General features: G+C 39.7%; 1 pseudogene; it reads left to right on the forward strand.

The window, feature by feature from the left end:
* Positions 1-3919: 3919 nt before the first annotated feature.
* LOC149267251 (uncharacterized) lies at positions 3920-4843 on the forward strand (annotated as a pseudogene).
* The last annotated feature ends 2409 nt before the right edge of the window (positions 4844-7252 follow it).

Genomic DNA, 7252 nt, shown 5'->3' on the forward strand with positions numbered 1-7252 from the left:
TATGAAAAGATTGTTGAGTATTTTTCCCTTTTGACTCGTAAAAGAGAATAAAATGGGGGTCCGCTTTCAAGCTCTTTTCTGACCCTTTAAAAGCAAAAAGATAGTTGAGCCCTTGTTGTTTCAAACTCGTTAACGGATACGAAGCGTCTTGTGCCCAGTATACGTTTACCCCTTTTTCGCGTTGGGAGGCACTATTTACGAAAAAGGTACTCCTTGACTGAAATGGTCAAGCGATTCTCTTAAGTATTTTTTATACCTTTTCGGGCTCGAGAGACACAAATGTACGAAAAGGGACCATGTGGAGTTCTCTTTTACGTGTTTTTTTCAAACTCTCTAAACATGAAAAAGATACCGAGTTACACCTTTGTTGGACTTGTTAAACTATAAAACGACATCGGATTTGTCACAATGATGAACATGAGCTTCTCCTTCCTAGGGCTTGTTAAACTTACTAGGTCGGATTCGTCTGAAAGATGAACTTACAGTGTAAGAATATGCTATCCCATTCAAGCTTGTGATTAAAAAATAATTGGGGTACTTGCCAGAAATGGTGGGGGAAAATTTTGGAAATCTATCAGTCATGTCAGTAGCTCAACCTTAAACATGACACTCTTTGCTTTGTGTCAGGTTGGGACATCCTCCTCTATTGACCTTCTTAGGTTTGGGTCGTTCATTATTTCCTTTCATTTGATCTATGCCATGTCATCATGATCACCGATCCGATGGATCCAAAACCTGCAAAACTTCCAATTGTGTTGATGATATGTTCAAGAGTTGTCCTTCTACAGTTACACTTACCTCTAATTCTCTGTATCATCCAAAATCATTTTTCATCCTCTCGTCTCACATCGATGATGTGGGATTCGTTATGGCCCTCCTTGGACACGGTCGCTTTCCATCAACTTCAAATAATTATATGAAAAGTTGACCGAGAGAATCCCTTACAGTACCTTAGAGCTTGCATGACCTAATGGCAAGTTCTTCGCACTTGATAACAAGTTCACATCATTGGCTTTCGATCGAGTGATTTCGTGGATGTTCGACTTCAGTTCCTCTATTCACACTCCATGGATTGTGTTGATATTACCTTGAGGACCATTATCATTATTGGTGATTTATCTCGCTCTTGTTAACAGTTCACATCATTGACTGGTAATCAAGCGACATTCTAGCATGTTCGATGTCAACACATCCATTCACATGCTAGGGTCTATACTTTGATCGGGTCATGTTGGAGCACAAGACCCTAGACTTAGATCACAAAAATTCCAGGTTGCGAAGTGATGTGACATGGTTATGATGATATGCATGTCTCTTTTAGATGGATGGCTACGACTAGACCATGAGTTATCATATGTGATCCTTCTGATTATTGGATGGCTGCGACACACATTGGTTTCATTATGATCCTCCTTGATAGATGGTTGGGCCCATACATGGATCTACTTACATGATCATTCTCTGGATTTTTTTGCCCATGCCATGATTCATGTATCATTTGACAGAGATATCAGTTTATGTATATGTATCTATACGTTCTTGCAAGTTTTCTGACGGCAGACTAGTTCCCCACATTGATTTATAAAGCATTTCACCCCTCCCTCTAGTTCGTTCTTCACGCTTTTTATTGGGAAAACTAGTGTCTATTTAGAGCTGCTAGTCCCACTAATATGGGTAGCTATCTTAGAAACAAACAATTCAAAATAACTTGTGTTTTCCTTTATGAGAGATAGATGAGAGAGAAGTATAGAGTACCAACCTCAGTCTTTCACTTGGCTCCTTACTTGTTTCCTCTCTCCTTTGATAGAGCTTCGCCACTCCTTTCTCACTTTTGCTGCTTCAAAGAACACCTATAGAATCAAAGTAGAAAAATTCCATCAAAGCATAGAGATCTATAACCATAAACAATGTAGAATCAGATGTACATTAACCATACAAATGCATACACAAATACAAGATTCAGAAATATACAAGTATATGGAGGAAAACTCAAATAGCTTTATCGATAGAAGTAGTAGAAGAGAGGATTACAACCCAGCTGTTTGATCCAACATCATCCTCCCAACATGAAAGCCCTCTTCACCTCATAAAAAGCAAGATCACCCAACAATACAATGTCTCAAAGAAAAACCAACAACACTTCCTTACAAATTACAAAATTCCATCCCTTGGATCTCTAGGATGAGAGATCCATATATAGATGTTTGCAGGGGAGTGAGTCAGCTTCTGGGATTTTGATTAGTGTCATTTCACTGATAGTTCTTGGTTCCACATGGAGATTTCATGATCTCTTACTCATCCTTGGGCGAATTTAGAGAGGCAAGTGTCATATGAGTAGTTTTTAGAAGATTATTTGAGTTTCCACCTAGAAAAACGCCTCTGCCATTTGTCTGATCTTGCTCATTGCACCCTACAGAAGGGATTTTCAGTATGCATCGCACCCTTTGTGTGCAGTAGGTGAGATGCATCACACCCTCAGCATCAAGCAGTCTGTATGGTCCAATTTTGACCAGTTTTGACCAGTTTTTCAAGGAGAACTTCAGGAAAATGATGTAATCTGTTATCACTTAAGAATTCTGATTTCAAAACCGCTCACATTAGCTTGATGGTAAAAAAGGTCAGTGCTAGTCTAAGTTTGATTTTTGTTTGCCTTAGAGTCCGAGTCTTAGGAGTCTTGAGTCAACTATGCATTCTCATTCATTACCGGTCACATAACCATGTGTCAGTTTTGTTCAAAGGTTACTATGTCCCACAAAGCTCTTTAGGTGATTTCGTAGCGCCTGTAATCATTTTAAAGTGGTTTCGCAGCACATAAATCCTTTTTATCAGTTTCGCAGCGCAACATGTTTTAAGTAATTTCGTAGCGCATAATTCATATTTTGTACTCGCTGCGCTACGAAATCGGGGATTTGTCCTAATCCATAGCCAATCTTACACAGCTGTCATATCCATCAAAATCCATTATCAGTGATCAGCTTATACCCTTTGCCTGTCAATTCGACCGCTTATCCTTATCATCAGGTCATTAGGTGTCGTCGTAAGCTCAGATTGCAAGTTTCAAAAGAAGATATAGAATCTCGAAGCCTCAAAGTTCATGTAGCTGTGAGTTCATGCTCACACGTTGGTGGTGCAGAGATTGGGCTGCGACAGCTGGAGTTGGATATTATGTCATTTGGGCTGCAAAAGCAGAGAAGGTTATGTGATATTCAAGTTACAGGTCCGTTAGATATGTTGGCATGAGAGCAGGTCGCGATGGTGTGGATTATGGTGTTTCCTTTGATGTCGAAAGTGGTGTCCAAGTCGATTGGGAGAATTCAAAACTTCTGATGAACAAATCCTTGCTCTGTATTTCCAGTGGATGGGCATGAGCTAATTGAGCTCCAGAATGGAGCGGAGTATTGCATATTCGAATCTACAAGCACTGTTCATGCCCTCAAGGTTTTAAGAAAGCCGGAAATGGAGAATCTTCAGTTCAACGAACAACTCGTATATCTTAAAGCCAGTGTACAGGATGTTGAATATAATGTTGATTGGCGTGAGGTTTGTAAGGATCAGTGTGATTCTGTTGAGGAAAGCCCGGAACTCATATTATCTAGTCAGAGATATCAAAATGTAGCAGAGTTTGAGTTAGTATGGTGGAACAGAGGAAACAGTACAAAGAGAAAGGTCTCTATTTGGCGTCCTATTCTTCCACCTGGATGCTTTTATGTAGGTGATATTGCAGTTCCAGGATATGAGCCTCTGAATATGGTTCTGGTGCTTCGTGATCTCATTGATGGGACAACTTTGAGATCTCCACTGGATTTAAGACAAGTAGGGCATATAGACAAACGGAGATGCATGGATAGTGTATCCTTCTGGTTTCCCCAGGCACCTCCAGGATATGTTTCGCTAGGATTGTATTGCAAGTAAGAGTACAATGAAACCTGAGGAAACTACTTTATTACGATGTGTTCGTAGTGATTTGGTAAGTGGAGGTCAGTTTCCTGATAACAGCATTTGGGATACAACTAAAATTAAACATACGAGAGAAGGCTTCAGCATATGGACACTAGATAATGAGCTTGGCACATTCATTGTGAGAAATGGATTCAAAAGGCATTTCTAGCGGTAGTAAGTGACATTACAGCTCTTGTCGCTCTCAGATTCGTGGTTCACAACCATGATAATCTCTTCGTTGCTGCCGAAGCAACACATGTTGTGGGCATCTTTCTTGATCTACAAGCTCTTCAAGGAACGGAACTGTGCAGGCTTATCACTTAAATCTCAGGAGCTTACTGTTATATTCTTAGCAGTGAGGGTGTACTGCAGTTTTGTTATAGAACATGATATACACACAGTGCTTGATTGTGCAACATTAGTCACCACTTTGTGGGTGATTTACAGGATACGTTTCAAGTTGAAGGAAACACATGATGAAGATTTGGATAATTTTCCGATATATTATGTGGTGATTCCCTGTGCAGTACTTGCCCTTTTTATCCATCCATCAACATCCCATAATATTGTAAACAGGATACTTTGGGCCTTTTGTGTTTACCTTGAAGTTGTTGCAGTTTTACCCCAGCTTCACGTGATGCAAAATACAAAGATAGTTGAACCATTCACAGCCCATTATGTGTTTGCATTGGGTATTGCAAGGTTTTTCAGCTGTGCACATTGGGTACTCTAGGTTTTGGATAGTCGTGGCTACTTGTTTTGCATTGGGCCATGGCTTGTGGCCGTTCATGGTACTTTGTCAGAGATTGTTCAGACTTTTATTTTGGCAGAATTTTGCTACTAATATGTTCAAAGTGTTGTAGGAGGGCAAATTGTGTTGCGGCTTCCTTCAGGAATGGTGTGATTTCAATCTAATGGCTCCGCTGAAGTTTCTATGGAACTGGTGTATGCTTTGGATCTGGTGCCAAAATGTGCTTTTCTGCAAAAGCAATTACTTCTTGCAGCAATTGACATGGCGGATGCAGGCTCAAAATCAGGAGGTTATGTAGTATACTCAACTTGCTCAATTACAGTTGACAGAGAAATTTGCTTCAGACATTGGTGTTAGAAATGATGAAAATATGGGCAAGATGATGCTTCAGAATAGTTTGAAGGATAAGTCAGAGGTGGATCTTTGTGGAAATTTCATAAATAAAAAATCAGTAGGAGCTTTTTGGCATACCTGAACAGGTTTTTGGCAATGGTAACTGTCTCACTTCTGATTCAGATATTAAAAGACAAGACAAATCTGGTGCTCCTTTTTTCAGGCAATGAAATCGAAGATAAGGTATACAAACAGAGTAGAGTCTAAGACTGTGTTTTCGAAATTACACAGCAGTTTCGTAGCGCGCTACGAAACTGCTGTAGCTGCATGTTACAATTGAGCCAATCAATTATGATGGACAAATCAGCAAATCTTTTTGAAAGGTGTTGTCTTCACACATGAAACGGTGGACATCAGATCAAGGACGTGGCAGTCTGCTCTATTTTGGGTAATTAAAGGATAAAGAGTATGTTTCTGTGCATTCGAATATTTTGGGGAAAACAGAAGCCGAGAAGCAAGGATAGTCTCCTAATATTTATGGGCAGTTAAGAAGATTCAGCATCCAAGGTCAACATGGAGTATTAAACACTCATCTCAGCCAAACTGAAAGAGAACCAGGTGTCAAAAAACGAGGAGAAACCATCATGCATGTAATATGGAGTTACAGTCATAGTTGATTTAGAACTCTTAAAAAACTACAGTCAGCACTTTGTTGTATTTATTAGTTAGTTAAATGTTGATAGGTGTCACTAGAAGTAGTTTTCGAATTCCCCTCATGCTGGAGGAGGAAGCTCGAATCAGTTAGAATAAGCACTCTATATATAGCTGAAACAGCAATGTAATGGGCGTTGGAAAATTTTATGACACAACTTGTATTTGGCTTATGTAAACACTCATTTCAGTAATATAATTTCACTTTTACTTCTCAGGATTCATGAAGGATTTCTATGTTCAGAATGTGTGATTTTATCCTTCCCTTAATGTTTTTGCAGTTGTGTAGATGTATAATCACTCAGAATTCACTGATTGTGCTCTGATTTCCTGTATGCATCTATAAACTGTGGTTCCATATGTGTTATGTTCTGAACTTCAAATGCAGAATGCCCTGACTTCCATGTAAGATTAAGTTCACTGTTACCTTGAAGTGTTAGTAACTCCATAGGCCCAATGGAAACTTGTTTAATATATTTCCAGCATTCATTTTTGTCACAGTTATTTCACAAAGAGTTAGCCATCTTATCTTAATCAAAATCATAAACCCCTCTAGAGAGAGCCCTCTCAGGTTGAGGAGGCTAAGCCTCAACCTAAAGTAGGTCTGAAATAGTTACTTGAAGTCTTCCTGGTCAGCAGCCTTCCAGGGCCTGATTTTGAGATAACATAATCATTTGACCTTGATCCTTTAGGGTATGAAACAACGCTTTTAGGGGTTTGAGAGCCCTTGTTTTATTGACATATGTGATTGGGGTTGCAGTGCCCAAATATGTCTATAACAACGCTTTAGGGGGGCATCTATTACACAACATTTTGTCACTATCCCTGTACTCCCTGTTCCTTGATCCTTGAGGACCTCTACTATGAACCCCACATGCTTTGCCTTCATGAAGAAACTCCCATTATGTCCCTCTTCGTGAGTAGATAAATTCCATTTTGCACCATTTCCCCTGAAACTTCTACTTTGCCTAGTTTACAAGACCGACGCTAATGTCCTTTGTCTCCTCCATGCCAATGTGCAGAGATTAGCACTACTCCTCGCGTCGATTAGAGATACTGGGCTATGTCTCAGTCATGTTGGTCTTGTTATGGAAAGTTTTTTAAATTAGAGCCGAAGCTTCCAACTCTAAATGCTCCATAACGGAAGTCTGGTAAACGGTTTAGCCGGATGGGGTCGAGGATGATAGTTTGGGCTCTTTTCCCCTAAAATTATGGAACTACCTCAAGGGATAAGTCCTTCTCCCATGAGAAGAGGATCCATCTCCCATCCATATTTCCTATATAAACCTCCCTTCTTCCCAAGCACAAACTAGTCACAGTTGATAGTTTTGGCTAAGTGTGAGTTTATAGTTGCAAAGTGTTGATGCTATTTTGGAGTAGACAAGCAAGATATTACTAGTTGTAGCCATCTAGTTGTGTGAGGGAGAATTGTGTTTAGGTTTGAAGTGAAGCCTAAAGGGAAGATATTCAAAACTATTATTGTTTGAAGCCATCACGAAATGCTAGCAGAAGTGTGTG

This window comes from Pinus tabuliformis, chromosome 6 (assembly GCF_031772625.1).
Source record: "Pinus tabuliformis cultivar Carrire ecotype Pingquan chromosome 6, CPIR1, whole genome shotgun sequence".
Classification (NCBI taxonomy): Eukaryota; Viridiplantae; Streptophyta; class Pinopsida; order Pinales; family Pinaceae; genus Pinus; species Pinus tabuliformis.